Consider the following 17,505-nt stretch of genomic DNA (forward strand, 5'->3'; position numbering starts at 1 on the left):
GTGGAGTTCATACTCAGTCTGTAAATAGTTAAAGTTGGAGGAGCTTGCACCCATTAAGCTGGGGAACAGCTGACATTTTAATTAGTTGGGTGGGAGCGCCCTGACAGGGCAGTCAGCTCTGTAATGTTAAAGACATGGGCCCAGCCGTTCAGGGCTTGAGGGCCACAGATGACAACACTGCAGAACACAGCCACACAGATCACAGCCGCACAGCTCACAGCAGCGCAGAACATACCAGTGCAGATAACAACACTACAGATGGTAGTGAGACAGTTGGCAGCAGTACGGCAGCACAAATCGCTCATTATGAGGCAGCTTGCTACATGGGCAGATGCCCTTTTGTCTGGGGTGAAAGACAGGGGATCTCCCAAAAATGGTTAAGCTGAACAGAGTGGATGCTGTGATGACGAACGGGTCGGGACGTCCCGGGGATATGCTGAAGGAATACAATGAGAGCATAGGGAAAGTGACATAATTGTACACTGTGGAATCTGAGGTAACCGCTGTAAAGAAAATGGATGTGCTGTGTACAAAAATGAGTAAAGCTTTTTTTGCTAAAGTTGAACAGGACTGTGACTCTGTTTGTTCCACAACATCTGAGGAGAACGTGCAGCGCATTACAGAAAACCCTGAGAAGAATGGAGCTACAGGTATGCTGATAGGAAGCTGTCATGTCTAAGTGAGGGGAGGCCAGGACACCGTTGCCCCGAAGTCCTCAGGCACGACTATGGTCCTGGCCAACCCTTACAAAGACACTATAGGAAACGTTTAACACCAAACAGAAAGCCATTTAGGTGGTGAAGTGACTATAGAGTTTTCTGATAATTTGCACACTACAATTCAGCACAATGGCAGCTACCTGGCCGCCATTTTTATGATTCTGCATGAAGCGAGTGGCAAAAAATATAATTCTCAAGAATTCGATTTAATTTTAAATTTAAGACAAATTCTGTTAGACTCAAATGGATTTGCTCATCTCTCTCAATAAATCATCTGAAATTGAATTAAAAGGTAAGGTACATTAGTATCATGATTAATAATAATAATAATAATTCAAAGGATATATTATACAAAGGATATATTATACAGCCCAGTGTTTGCCACCAGAAAAGGCTGACTAATACAAAACAAGCAAGTCTGAGGGACAATCAATTACGATAAAAAGTGCCGTAACACTAATTTAATTTACATTAGTTGAAAATTCCACAATCATATAGGAAATTTATCAAGTAGGTGTTAGCAGCAATCAGCACTTTAGGGAATGGACATAACTATACTTTAAAATTCAGACAGAACACAGACTGTAATTGAATCGTATCCGCCAATGCTTGTTATAGTAATTTGGCAGATGAATGGCTAAGCATGCAGGTAAGTAAAGATTAGTCACTGTTAGAATTTTTTAGCAGGTAAATCAATCACTTGAGTGTTCCAGATAGAGAAAGGTCATTTTAAACCCGGCACTTGCAAATCATTAAAATGTTTAAAGGTTACCATTCTGTATATTTCCAAATCCATTAATTCATCTGTATATTTGGGTTTAAAGGATCACAATGGCCAAAAAGAATAGTACATTTTTGTGTAATAGGTTCCTTTAATCATTTCAAAAACTAAAGATCTGTAAATAAGTCTGGATATTACAGTCAAGCAAACAGATTTGCTGAACCATAGGCCAGAATTACATCAGTACTTATTGGCAGACAGGCCAAGGCAGTGCCAACTTTTAATTCTGGCACCAGAAACCTGGCGATGTGGACAGATGTGGCATTTATCTCTTTAAGATGTGATCCCCTCATATGAGGCTTACAAAATACCAGAGGTGCCCATAATGTTGACATTCATGTGCCAGCCAAGAAATTTTCACTGACTTGTTTTAGAGTACCGACATAGATACCAGACCATGGTCCTGCAATCTTTTTTCTCTGCTCAACTAGATTCTGATTGTTTTTAAATCATTCCTGCACTGACTGGGTAAATATGTAGAGTATTTTATTGTCATGTCTCTCTGTGAAGGAATAAAAGTTTTTGAATGCATAATGGAACCCACCCATGACTTGATTGCAGATATTTCATTTTCCTCTATGCTTACAAAAGCTGCCATTTTTATATCACTCTGCACTTTATGTGCCTATTAATTCAGAACCAGCCACATTTAAATCATAACTATAATACTTTATCAAAGTCTGATAATGTTGAACATTTGATCAGCATTCAACAGATTTCTTCAAAGTATTTTACGGTCCCGGATAACCTTTCTCACACTATTAAAATAAGTTACTCAACAAGCATTACAGACTGTGGCAACATATGTTTAACTGAAATCAAATTTGTAAAATTAATTTAATTAGCCTGCAGTGTTTCACAAATCTGCTAAATCGAGAAAATCGTCTTCTATTTATATAGTCTTTCCAAGAACACAAACTGTAAACCTGATTGACACAATACCAGCCACAGCGAATCATCATCAAGAAGTTATTGGAACAGATGTTAGAACATTTCTAACATTTCTAAATTTGATTTCCGACTGCTTCGGTTTCTTTTCCACTCATTGATATATATTTAAAATGCCTGCATTGTGTAAATGGCGGTTTGACAGCTGTGAAGGTACATAAACTACGTTTCACCGTAACATTTTCAATGTAGATAAAAATCTGGCTTACAACCACCTCAATGTGTTCCTCCATCCGGTTCGGAGCATAAAATTCTCTCAAATTAAAAGATATCACGTAGGCCATATGAGCCCAAATATTTAAGAATATTTAACTGACAGTGATATGAAGTCATAAAGTAGAGTTGGAGACATTATTTGTGATAGATTCGAGGTGCATGTTAATGGAACACAATGAAGACAGATAACTCTCTCCTATTATTATTGAGCAGACAGCTGCCTTGTGAAATGTTACTATGCCACTAAACATCAATCTTGTCATGATAGCTGCTTACAGGAAAGAGACCAAAAGTCCCCTTGTGAATCCTTAAAAAGCTATTTCTCCCTTTTGTAAAGTTGTTTAACTTTGTTTTGATTTTATGGGTATTGGCTTGGATTTAACACATATGAAGAGGCAGACTTGCTCGTCTAAAACGTTGGACGTGGTTCAAATTTCAAGGCATGAATTATAAAATAAAAATTCACGTCTGTTATTTCAAATGGTTTTGAAAATGTCAATCAAACGATATGACAATATAGGGTTTATAAATTTATTTTTAAATCTGCACTCATCCCATTTAAGTTTTTACCCTTTTAATATATTGTAATCATCATATTATAATGCGCTATGTACTTACAATTGTTAATTTTGTTCTTCTACCCAATTAATTCTTTTCTTTTCCATTAAGTCTATGACATCACTTGATTAAACTGTGACTAGTTGAATTATTTAACCTCTATGTAGAATCAAGTAGTGTCTTTTCTCTGCATGAGTCATCAATAGAACTACAATTCTTCATCACTGCAAAGTCTCTGGCAGGCTGAGGAGCATAGTAGCTGGCTCAGGTGTTGAAAAGGGCATAGAGGAGGGATGGCAGGGACTTTGCAGTGATGTAGAATTATAGTTCTAATGCTGACTCATGCAGGGAAAAGAGACTTCCTTAGATCTGTTTTTAATAGAGAGCTAATGAAAAAGAGAATAATTAACTGGGTAGAGAGAGTAAATGAGCAATTTTAAGTACACAGTGCTTTATAATATGATGGCTGCAATATTTTAAGAGAATGAAAACTTTGGTCATAGTGTTTCTTTTATCTTTTTACAGCTGTAAAAATTGTTACGGATTCAGTGTTTTTTAATTAATTTTGGAATGGCACAAAATGGGGTAAAACTCTTATAACGCTTTTAAGATTAATACTGCATATTTATAATTAAGATATATAACTATCCCTAGTAGCAAAGAGCATAAGTAACTCTTAGTTACTAGATGTCCCCTTTATTTTAAAGCTGCATAAATGACAAAAAAAATCTCTTCAAATTCCGCACAACTCCTGTAGTAAGCATGAAACCACATAATATGGCTGGAGACGCACTGCAGGTGTGAGGACTGGTTACTTGGCAAGCCAAACTTATGGGCTTACCCTAATGTTTCATTGGGTTTGCATAACAGACATTATTAATAACACAGACAGATAAGTAGTACCAGAGGGCACAAGCCTATGTGTCACACATTTAATAGTCAATCTGTGACATTTTCTATCAGTATTGCATGGACAAAATGGGGACGTTTGACAGCATCTGCAAAGTGTTTATTCTTCATTAATGTCAATATATGGTATAACATGTACGGAAAGTTATGATGTCAGTCAATTACTAGCCACAGTGGAGACTTGAGTTGGATCAATCCATGATGCTTATAGCCATGATAATTTAACAAGCAAAACTTAGAGGGAGACAGGGGATGATTGCAAAATAGATATACTGTATTGTAATCCAAATCCTTAAGATACAGATTGATAAATTGCATTATATCTACTCGGCAATCATATTTGAGTGCTGCCCCCATGAAATAAATATAAACTTATGCTTTGATTGGTTTTTGGACAATAATCCACCATAAGTCAGACACCTTGATCTTTGAAATATAGTAATGCACAAAAGATTTAGGTAGGTGTGGAAAAAAATGCTGCAAAGTAAGAATGGTTTCAAAACTAGAAGTGAAATTAGGGATGAGAAATGTATTTGGGTGGAATTGAATTCTGCTTGAATATTACAAAAAATCTATATTCCTGATATAAATTTAATAAAATGGCAGCCAGTTCCACCTGATGTTTTGCTGACTAGAGGGCCAAAAAAAGTAAAAAATAAAAACCTTTTCAAGTATCGCTGCTGAGTCTGATGCTTGCTGCCTGCCATGTGGTCCTCCATGTCTCTTTTTGGTCAGTTGCATATGGGTGTCTTAACTTGGTTACAAGACTTCTGGCTTTGATCAGGCCTTGAAACTCATGGTATGTCATAAAGCTATTGTGGCGCCCCTGAGGCTCAGTCGCCACAGAGGTACTGCACCTCCTAGTGAGGAGTGGTGCCCCACCATCCAGGTAAGTTGGAGGCTCCTGACCACGCTCCAAAACTCGCATCCCACACAACACGGTAGTTCAGCAAACCCACTTTGCGGCTCCCTTCTTGGAGTGTAGCAGAGCACCTTTGGTGGCTCCCTGCTTGGAACACAAAACGTGCTGGGAGGCGGGTGGAGTTTAGAATACATAAAAGAGCGGGAAGGGTTAGGATGAGAGTTCAGTCGGTCAGTCTGGAGAGGAAGCCACTCGGAGAGGAGTGAGGGAAGAAGATCCCTGGGAGAGGGATGGAGGAAGGAGGTGCTGCAGCAGACCTCAGTGACCTGGGTCTGCTGGCACGGGAAGGAAAGAAGGAGAAAGACATTGAACTGAAACCTGATCTTCCATAAGAAAGAGAGATTAGTACGGAACAAAGGAGTAAAAGGGAACAGAGGATGTGGGTTAGGAGAGAACCCTGCCTAGAAGTTCTAAGCGCAAGGCCGGGGCCCGGTCCCCGAGGTTGTATGGATGCTAATGGGCTGCAGCAGACACCGGTGGAGTAGGGGGCTGGAAATGCACTACTCCCATCTAAGACTTGGGGGCACAACAGCAACATTGATAGTGAGCCAGGATTCAGGAGAAGGAGTCCCCGAAGCAGGCTACAGCTGTCTATTATACAAGTAGAGTTCTTGGGAACATCTGTCAGGAGGCACTCCAGTGTAACTCAGTACTGGGAGTACTTCACACCAAAGGCGCTATATGAGGAGACGTTCAGAAAGGTACATGTTGGTGGAGCGTTGGAAGGGAGCTTTCCATCTGGCCTGGAGGTTGACTGAGTCTCTGACCCGGAGGACAAAGTATGGAGGCAGGCACCTACAGACTGTGAGTAAAGCTTTGGAACTACAAGCCCTGGTGTCCTCCACTGATTCTTGCGCCAACACACCCAGCACTGCTACATCTGGGTACTAGCTACTACCCCGCTTGTGCCTCTCTTCTACCCCTACATCTACACTGCCCTGGGACTACAGCTCCACCTGTGGGGAGCTTCATCATCTTGGCTGCACCACACCACCAGTCCCAGAGGATCTGCAGGCAGCGTTGGCTTAACATCTCCTTTGCCGAACACCTATTTCATTGTTCTTTCAGCCCCCTTTTGCAATGGAGCCCCAGGGCCACGGACTGGGCCACAGCTTCCGTGACAACTCCCATTGAGATCAACGGGCTCGCTGCCGAGTACCCCCACATCCCTGGGAGGGCGATCCACTATGATGTTTTGATGCACCATGACCTCTGAGGCCTTGTCTTGGCCAGAAGTACTCTTCCAGAATGAAGACATTTCTGAGTGTTATAATGTCACAATACGCATGACACATTGTGACCTTCAAGGCCTGGACATATTCAGAAGTTCTGTTATTGAGTCAAGACACCAATGCGATTGCTGAAAGAAGAGGACCTAAGAACTAGAAAGGCAGCTATAGGGGCAGTGAGGAGCTTGGTCAGGTGAGCAGTGAGGTGCGTATTAAGTTTTCAATTTGCATTTAATTGCAATTTTATGCTGCAAGGCAAATTTTGAAGTAAAATTCATGTGATTTGGCTAATTTAAATTTTGTTAGATCCGCTCATCCCTAAAGTAAGTTTAACACAATCCAACATAATAGACAACATCAGTATTTTTCACCACAGAAAAAAAAAATGGCGCTAGGACAACTCCCATTTAACGATATGAAAACCTACATAGAAATCCGGAGTATAAAGCCCAAAGTATTCAATCAAAGAGTCAGAATTATAGTGACAAAATATATGCTCTTTATTAGTACAGGTGCAAAAAATATTAAAAATACAATCATATGGTCAGATACTAGGGATGACACAAGAAAAAGGGAAAAGACCGCTGCATATACACAGTTAAGAGCAATGGTACATTGACATAGTTAGACCAGACCCCATATTAGTATGGCAAAAGCATGTGTCACAGTCCCTTACCAATCATCAATTACCTTACAAGGATAAAATCCATATCAAGGGACTTATAGAGCCATAAAAAAACCCTCATAAAGTGCTCAGTCCAAAAAGGGATATGGGGAAAAGAATGAAAAAATCCCCATGGTTACCCATGTGGGACATCCATATGCGGCGTGTCGGGTCCCAGAGCCCCTGTGCACGTTTCGCGCTGGGCTTCATCGGGGGGCTTGTGTGTTGCTGTTTCATGTACGGGGTATAAATGTGCAAGACACAGCTGTCCATAATTAACACCGCTGCAGAGAAACCGGCGCATGAAAAGCAGGCACCGGTCATTGGGGCGTCACATCCGGCCGTCATCGCCTATGGGAGGGACAGGGAGATACACTGCTCTCCTGACTTCACTGTCCCGCCCCAGGCCATGTTGACGCCTTTCGGAACACCCATACCAAAGCGAGACTAACCGAGCATGAGCACACTGCAGCGGCCATTTTAATTATTGGTCAGGATAAAGGAATAAGTACATATGGAGTCAAAAACGGGAGAGTGAAAAGTGCGCGATCTTAGCACCATATAAAAATATCTTAATGCCAATCACACTGACAATGTAATATGAAGATAACATCACTCACCCACCCAAGATGGTATTGTCGCTATTGAAACGGCGAGAACTACCCGCGGCAACCATTTTTATTCCTGGCCAGGAGTAAAATAATCTATAAATATGGCCAGAGTTATAATATGATTAGTGTTGAGTGATACCATCCGATATCCTGAAATATCGGATCGGATTGGATCGGACCGATACCCATAAAGTATCGGATATCGCCGATTCTGATACCGGAAACCAATGCAAGTCAATGGGACAGAAATATCGGAATTAAAAAATACCCTTTCTTTCCTTGTAGGTTAATTCAAAATGAAGAAAAACAACTATTAATAATGTAGAATGTATTGGGGGAGGTGGAGGAGACATTAAAGGCATAGAGGTTTAGCCCAATCAAATGGAATAGTAGGAATATTTTTTTTTTTAAAAGATGTTCGGAGTTACAAAGATATTGACAATGTTAACCTTTTTTATATTTTGTCAGATATGTATGTTTCACTACTTCCATGCTCTTCACCTTCTTTTTTACTTCTCCCACACTTTCTCCTTCATGATCCTCAGCAGCAGCAGCAGCAGCATCGTTTTCATCAAATTCTTCTTCACCTTATTCATCTTCTTCTTCTTCACCTTCTTCCTATTATTCTTTTTTTTTACATTTTTCATATTCTTCTTATTCAACTATTATTCTTCTTCATATTCTATTTCTTCATCTTCTTCCTATTCTTCTTCATCATATTCATATTTGTGACAGGCATTCCTGCAGTTGTTATCTATAAAAGTTTGAAGATTACACCTTCCGTTCTACCTGTCACAAAAGATTTACAACAGGATTTGTCCGCGTTCAGTTTGGCCTGCAGCAGCAGGCATTTTCCAGGGGCACCGCGAGGAGGAAGGGACTCACCCCCATACACTGCTTAGTCTTCTTCTGCTTATAATGTAGATAATATCTTTTGCTCTGATTTTTAGTCTTATGCTTAATGTCCTTCTGCTTTTTGTTCTTCTGCTTTTTGTTATTCTGCTTCTTGGTCTTCTGTCTCTTGTTGTTCTGTATCTTGGTGGTTGTCTTCATGTTCTTTGTCCTCTTGGTCATCTTCTTCAGGGTCATCTTTTTGGTCTTCTTCGGGGTGGTCTTCCAGGTCGTTGTCTTCAGGGTCATCGTTTTCGTGGTCGTCGTCTTCTTCGGGGTGGTCTTCAGGGTCGTCGTCAGGGAGATCCAGAGTGATAACAAAAAACCATTTCCAAAAGCTTAAACTGAGAAATGTAGCAGAAGGTACAAGAAGGCTGAGGAACTGCCGAGAACCAGCTGACGGTACTGGAACCCGGATGGGTAGCAGAAGGAACAATAGCCAATGGCACTACCGAGGACCAGGTGATGGTACTGGAACCCGGTTACTAAGCAGGAGGAACCTGTGCTAGAAAGCACTACCAAGGACCAGCAGACGTTGCTGGAACTCTGATACCGAGAAGGAGGCACCTAAGCCAAAGGCACTGCCGAGAACCAGTTGAGGGTACTGGAACCCGGATGGGTAGCAGAAGGTACCCATGAAAAACAACGTTGCAAGGCCGCGAGCCGGCTGCAGTTACCGAAACCCACAGTCCTACAGATGGTGCTGGTCCTATTGACACTACGGAACCAGACTTTTTTGCCAGATCCAGCAGCCCACATAGGAAGCCCATAAACTGCAGGCACCATAGACTTGGCTAACCCGACCGCAACACGACAGGACAACGTATTGGTGGCAAAGTGACGTTGAAACTACCTGGAATCAGCAGGCGTGCTGGAACCAGGCTGGGCAGGAGGGAGTACCCGTGCCAAAGACACTGCCGACAACCAGCTGACGGTGCTGGAACCCGGAGGGGCAGCAGAACGAACAAAAGCCAATGGCACTACCGAGGACCAGCTGACAGTGCTGGAACCTGGTTACTAAGCAGGAGGTACCTGTGCTAGAAAGCACTACCAAGGACCAGCAGACGTTGCTGGAACTCGGATACTGAGAAGGAGGCACCTAAGCCAAAGGCACTGCCAAGAACCAGCTGACGGTAATGGAACCCGGATGGGTAGCAGAAGGTACCCATGAAAAACAAAGTTGCAAGGCCGTGAGCCGGCCGCAGTTACCGAAACCCATACCATAGACTCGGCTAACCCGACCGCAACACGACAGGACAATGTATTGGTGGCAAAATGACGTTGACACTACCCGGAAACAGCTGGCGTGCTGGAACCAGGCTGGGCAGGAGGGAGTGTCCATGCCAAAAACTCTGCCGAGAACCAGCTGACGGTGCTGGAACCCGGAGGGGCAGCAGAAGGAACAAGAGCCAATGGCACTACCGAGGACCAGCTGACAGTGCTGGAACATGGTTACTAAGCAGGAGGTACCTGTGCTAGAAAGCACTACCAAGGACCAGCAGACGTTGCTGGAACTTGGATCCCGAGAAGGGGGCACCTAAGCCAAAGGCACTGCCGAGAGTTAGCTGACTGTGCTGGAACCCGGATGGATAGCAGAAGCTACAAGAGCCAATGGAACTACCGAGGACCAGCTGACGGTGCTGGAACACGGTTACTAAGCAGGAAGTACCTGTGCTAGAAAGCACTACCAAGGACCAGCAGACGTTGCTTGAACTCGGATACCGAGAAGGAGGCACCTCAGCCAAAGGCACTGCCGAGAACCAGCTGATGGTGCTGGAACCCGGATGGGTAGCAGAAGGAACAAGAGCAAATGAAACTAGCGAGGACCAGCTGACGGTGCTGGAACCAGGAGGGGCAGCAGAAGGAACAAGAGCCAATGGTACTATCGAGGACAAGCTGACGGTACAGGAACCCGGATGGGTAGCAGGAGGTACCCATGAAAAACAAAATTGCAAGGCCGCGATCCAGCCGCTGTTACCGAAACCCACAGTCCTACAGGGGGTGCTTATCCTATTGGCACTACGGAACCAGCCTTTATTGCCAGATCCCGCAGCCCACATAGGAAGCACCTAAACTGCAGGCACCATAGAGTCGCCTAATCCGACCGCAACATGACAGGACAACGTATTGGTGGCAAAGTGACGTTGACACTACCCGGAAACAGCTGGCGTGCTGGAACCAGGCTGGGCAGGAGGGAGTACCCGTGCCAAAGACACTGCTGGGAACCAGCTGGCGGTGCTGGGACCCAGGGTAAATACTTCAAACAGAGTGGAGACAGAGGCCTAATTGGGGCAAGTTTAAATCTGTAGCTGTGTGAGTGTGGACAGAGCAGTAGAAATTGCCGGACACACAGCTGGGGATCAGCTGACATTACTGAACCCACTAACACAGGAGCTAGTGTTTTTCTCTGTGCAGTACAGTACTTCTGAGCAACAACAGGCGGTGTTGGAACCCAGGGTCAGTCAGGGTTTAGGCTGAGGCCTACTTGGAGCAAGTTTAATATCTGATGTAGTTTGAATGTGGAGGCAGCAGGAGACTTTGCCGGACACACAGCAGGGGAGCAGCTGGCGTTACTGAACTCCACTAACACAGGAGCTAGTGTTTTTCTCTGTGCAGGTGGCACTTCTGAGCAACAACTGGCAGTGTTGAAGCCCAGGATCAATCATGGTGTAGGCTGAGGCCTCCTTGGAGCAAGTTTAATATCTGATGTAGTTTGAATGAAGAGGGAGCAGGAGATATTGCCGCACACACAGCAGGGGAGCAGCTGGCATTACTGAACCCCACTAACACAGGAGCTAGTGTTTTTCTCTGTGCAGACGGCACTTTTGAGCAACAACTGGCGGTATTGGAGCCGAGGGTCATTCATGGAGTAGGCTAAGGCCGAATTCGAGCAAGTTTAATATCTGATGTTGGGATGAATGTGGAGGGAGCAGAAGATATTGCCGGACACACAGCAGGGGAGAAGCTGGCGTTACTGAACCCCACTAACACTGGAGCATGTGTTTTTTCTGTGCAGACGGCACTTCTGAGCAACAACTGGCCGTGTTGGAGCCCAGGGATTACAGTTCAGGTGGTAGAAACATGAACACAACAGGAGACCTGGATACTGTTGCCAACCAATTATTTATTCTGGAAGAGGACTGGCAAATTCCGGCGAGATCCAGGCGTTGTTCATTTTCAGAAAAGTAAGCCAGTCAACGATATCGGAGCATAGTCGCGTACGACGGTCTGTTAGTACACGACCTGCGGCACTAAAGACGCGTTCCGATAATACACTAGCAGCAGGGCAAGCCAGCACCTCCAATGAATACTGGCATGTATCCAGCTTAGAGACCCAAAACTTGAAGGGAGAAGAGCCGTCTGGGAGTACACTGATAGGGCAAGACATGTAGTCTGTCACCATCTGACGGAAATGTTGCCTCCTGCTGACTGGAGCCATCTGTGATGGTGTAGACATTTGTGGCGGGCACACAAAACTTTGCCACATTTGGGCCATACTGGTCTTGCCTTGTGCTGAGGCGCTGCCTCTGCTCCCTCTTTGTGCAGTGCTTCCTCCACTGCCTCGACGCACAGAGCTGCTTTGTAAACATTAGCAGCACTGCTCTCGGGTGGAATGGAGAACATGATGGAATGCACCAGTGTGTCTTGGTACTCCCGCATTTTACACTCCCGGTTCAACGATGTTATGTGGCTTTGTAAGTTGTCCTGGTAGCGAGGATCTAGGAGTGTGTACACCCAATAATCAACCACATTGAGAATGTGGGCGATGCAACGGTCGTTTCTCACGCACTGCAGCATGAAATCAACCATGTGCTGCAGACTCCCAACTTACCAATAAACACTGTCCCCTGCTTGAGGCGTCATCTCTGCCTACTCAGTATCACCCCACCCTCGCTCTACATACTGACTACTACAGCATTGTGTACCTCCCTCCTCTGGAGAGATGTCTTCCTCCTCCATTGACTCCTCCTCATCCTCCTCACAAAGTGTCCCCTACCTAGGCCTTTGTGAGGAACCACGTTGCGAAGACTGTCCAGAAGCAGATGGCATTTGTGACGCCTCATCCTCCACCTCTTCCAAAACCTCCTCCCTTAGCGCTTGCAGTGTTTTTTGAAGCAGGCAGATAAGGGGGACAGTCATGCTCACTAGTGCATCATCTGCACTCGCCATCCGCGTGGAATCATCGAAGGAATGCAAAACGTGGCAGATGTCCTTCATAGAGGCCCACTCAGTGGTGCTGAAGTGTGACCGGCGCACAGTGCGACTTATTTGCGCCTGATGCAGCTGGTACTCCCTTACTGCTGCCTGCTGCTCACACAACCGCTCCAACATATGTAACATTGAATTCCACCTGGTGGGGAGGTCACATATGATGCGATTTTCCAGAAGGCGGAATCGGTGCTGCAGAGCTGCAATGCGCGATCTTGCCATGCTGGAACGACGCAAGTGAGCGCTCTCTATGCGAACCTTGTGCAGCAGTGCATCAAGATCCGGAGAGTCCCTCAGAAAGCTCTGCACGACCAAGTTGAGCACATGTGCCAGACATGGGATGTGAGTGAGGTTGCCTAGGCCTAGAGCTGCCACCAGATTTCGGCCATTGTCACACACTACCAAGCCTGGCTGGAGATTCGCTGGCACAAACCACACGTCGCTCTCCTGCTTGATGGCATTCCAGAGCTCCTGCGCTGTGTGGCTTCGATTCGCCAAAGAAATTAATTTGAGTACGGCCTGTTGACGTTTGGCCACGGCTGTGCTCATATTGGGTAAGCGTTCACGGGTCCATGTGGAGGTAGACCGTGATGGCTCCTGCAGCCCTGATTCAGAGGAACTGGAGTATGAGGAGGAGTCAATGTGTACAGACTGGATTCCTGCAATCCTTGGAGTTGGCAGAACACGTACAGCGCCACTCTCAAGATCTGTACCCGGCTCCACAACATTGACCCAATGGGCATTGAGGGAAAGGTATCGTCCCTGTCCATGGTTACTGGTCCACGCATCGGTGGTCAGGTGGACCTTGCTACTGATGGCGTTTAGTAGCGCATGTTTAATTTTTCCCTCCGCATGCTTTTGCAGGGCAGGGACGGCTTGCCTGCTGAAATAAAAGCGACTGGACACGGTGTATTGTGGGACTGCCAATGCCATGAAGTTACGGAAGGTGTCAGTCTCCAGCAGCCTGAATGAGAACATTTCAAGGGCCAGCAGTTTTGCAATGACAGCATTCAGAGCCTGTGCTCGGGGATGGTTTGCTGAGTATGGCCGCCTTTTCTCCCACGCCTGTGCTACCGATGGCTGTAGAGTGGCCTGGGAGTGTGAGGATGAACGGGAACGTGATGCTGTGGGTGGAATGTCACTGGGTCTCTGGACAACAGTGCCAGAGGTTCTTCCATGGCGATCCTGTGATGAAGCCGAGCCAGCTGTGTGTGAGCTAGAGGAAGAGGCTACAACACGAGCTGAAGAGGTGGTAGGTGGCGCTCTAGGTTGGCCTATGTCTTCAGTGTGTCTTTGTAACTCCACCATGTGCTTGGTCCGCACATGTTTCCACATATTTTTGGTATTGAGGTTGCTGACACTTTTCCCTCTTTTGAGTTTATGATTACACAGCTTGCATTTGACAAAGCAAATGTCATCTGCAACTGTGTCAAAAAAGGACCACGCACTGCAAGTCCTGGGAGCGCCCGTTTTGGGTTTTGGAAGAGGAATGCTCCTAACGGGTGCGAAGTGGAGGCTACAGGCAACCATGTCTGCCCCCTCCCTCTCCCTCCTCACGCCACGATGGGTCAAGGACCTCATCATCTACACTCCCCTCTTCAAACACCTGCTTCTCCTGGGTAGTCTCACCAGCACAGTACGCACCAGAAAGTGGCACCTGAGTCTCATCATCAGATGCGTACTGAGGTGTGCTGACCATAGGCACTGGACCACCCGCCTGTTCAGATTCAGAGGGACAAAGCAGTTGCGCACCACTGCATACTCCCTCTTCTTCACATTCTAGATTGCTGCTTGGCTGGCCCCCTGTTTCCATGCCAAGAGATTCAGAGAACAGAAGTAGAGATGGCTCCTGTCCAGGGTTCTTTGACTGCCTGGGCAATTTGGCAGGTGGTGAAGAGACAGATGATTGCTCTTCAGTGCTCTGGCCCTGAGAGGATGTGGAAGCCATTGAAGTCGATGCGTTAGCTGCCATCCATCTGACAACGGCTTCAATTTGATAGCCCCGCAGCAGTGTGGTACGGCGAGGTCCTACAAAGCTGCGCATAAAGGACTGTTGCCTGGTAAAACTGGGGGATGCTGAGTCACTGGTGCCCGCAGCGGGCACAGAATCCCCATATCCTCTCCCTGCTGAAACTCCACGCCCACGACCATGTGACTTACTCCCTGCCTTCTTCATCTTGGTAGACAGATAAAGATATAAAGATAGGCAGAAAAGTACAAAGGGGGGCTTAGTGTGCTTATTCCTGAACAGCTGCTAACAGGTATAAGAAACACTAATTTTATAAAGTGTGTGTACTACACTTTAATATGAGCTAATGTGGCCTACACAACTGTCAAGTGGAGTGTTTGGTGAACTTTATTTACGTGTTTTTTTATTTAAGAAAAACAAAAAGGATGTGACCAAAGATGTGAAAGCGATAGTATCACAAACTTTTTGGAGTATTACAATGCAAGGAAGGTAACATACATTGCAATAGATGAGGCTCCAAAAAATAGGCTAATACTAATTTGGCTGCGGCTGCAAGGCACAAGCCAGAAAAAAGGCTCCTCTATCTACTCCTATATAGTGTTTGCAACCAACCAATGTAGATGGATACGGATGGAAGCACACTAATAGGAGAAAAAAATCAGGAAAAATGAGCTGCAATAAAGCAAAAAAAGCACTATGTATGAGGCAGTGACGCACGCTGAGCAGACTACAACCAGAGGTGGCTGCAGAACACACTACAACGTGAGCTGCACTCACACACAGAGACCTCACAGACAGCCGTGAACAGTGCAGAGAACTGGGCACTAGCACTGAAAGGCTGCAGAAAGGCTCCGCTGTCTAGTCCTATAGTGTTTGCAACCAATGTAGATGGATACGGATGGATGCACACTAATAGTAGAATTAATGAAAAATGAGCAGCAATAAAACAAAAATAAATATGTATGAGACAGTGACGCACGCTGAGCAGCCTACAACCGGAGGTGGCTGCAGGACACACTACAGCGTGAGCTGCACTCACACAGACCTTGCAGTCAGCTGTGAACAGCGCTGCAAGGCAAACGAAAGCTACAGTGATTGATAATGTAGCCTGGGTAAAGTACAATATTATATAGCAAATCGCTATCTCTAACTGTCCCTCAGAGTCTTGAACAGCAGCCTGTCCCTATGTGAATTCACAGCAGAGTGAACCCAAAAAGGTGGCGGCTTTTATAGTGCATCATGACATCATTTCAGCAGCATCACAGCCATGCCATTAGTTAACATGCCTAACAGGATGTGCCCAGACTTCTGAGGATTCCTCATTGGCTGAATCAAATCAAACTGGCTCATAGCATTATGGGAATTTCCGATTCTGGTATTCGATATGCAAAAAGTATCGGAACTCTGTATCGGAATTCCGATACCGCGAATATCATCCGATACCCGATATTTGCAGTATCGGAATGCTCAACACTAAATATGATACAAAATTATGTTATCATGCATGAAAAATATATCTTAATGTCTGTCACACTAGTACTATAGTAAGATAGCCACAACATTCACCCGCTCCACATAGTATTATCATCGTAAACTCGCGAGAACTACCCGCGGTGGCCATTTTTGTTACTGGCCAGGAGTAAGGGAATATATAAAGACATGGCATCAAAGAGTGCAAAAAGTTATACTAACATGCAGGAAAAACCTAATTGAGATCACCTTGTAATATAAGAATACACAACAATAGGTATAATACATTATATATATAGGAGTCCCTGAAAAAGATATATTAGATTAAGCAATCATTATAAAAGTATATAATCAACTCCAAAGTCCACATAAGAGATAGGGAACGATTGTAACTTAATCTCTTGCACATGGTGAGATATTACTTCTCCACCTCTCATTCCATGTATCCAGAAGAACACGATGGACTCATGCAATCGACATATACCCCGCAATATACATCCGATATGAATCATATTGATTGAAAACTAAAGAGAAAAAAACAGCATATTAAAAGCAAGAAAAAATAAAAATAAAAGAAAAATAAGAAAAAAATGTATAAAAAATATATAAAGAAGAAAACAAATAGCCAGGGAGACAGAATAAAACTATAAAAAGGGAGCAAAAGATAATTTCTCATTGAGTCCATGAGGTGTCATGGTACCCAAGGTGACTATCCAACGGCACTCTGACTGGGCCAGGGTCTTTTTATAGTCTCCACCCCTAGTCCCAGAATGCACTCTGTCAATACCTCTGACTTTGAGTGCCCATGGATCACAATTGTGGAACTGCTTAAAGTGCCAAGGTATAGTCTTGAGAACAGTGACATCTGAAATCTCCCTTGCTGCCCTTATGTCCCTTACATGTTCCCTAACCCTGATGCGGAGTTCCCTGGAGGTAAGGCCCACATAAATCAAACCACATGCACAGCATAGTATACCACATATGTGGTGCTGCAGGAGATGTAGTTTGTAATGCGATACTCAGTACTGCCGTCAGCCGTTTTAAATGTGGTTGCCCTAATGATATTTTGACAAGCCAGACATGAGCCACATGGAAAACAACCCCATCTCTGGGGTCTCGCACCAAAAAGGTTAGTAGGTCTAGTCACATAATCGCTTCTCACGAGTAAATCTTTTAAATTTATTCCTCTCCTAGCCGTGAGGAGAGGTCTATCAGGCAGAATTTCCTTTAATGTGATATCCGTTTGTAAAACAGACCAATGTTTTTCCATGATCTCCCTAATCTTACTCCACTGATTATTAAAGGTCATAATACATCTCAGTGGTTGTTCCCTGGAAGATCTGGCATGCTGCTTAGTATCAAGGAGTTGTTGGCGAGAAGTCCTCCTAGCACGAGAATGACCCGTCCTG

The sequence above is a fragment of the Dendrobates tinctorius genome, unplaced genomic scaffold, assembly GCF_039654945.1.
Source record: "Dendrobates tinctorius isolate UK_male_01 unplaced genomic scaffold, ASM3965494v1 ptg000084l, whole genome shotgun sequence".
Lineage (NCBI taxonomy): Eukaryota > Metazoa > Chordata > Amphibia > Anura > Dendrobatidae > Dendrobates > Dendrobates tinctorius.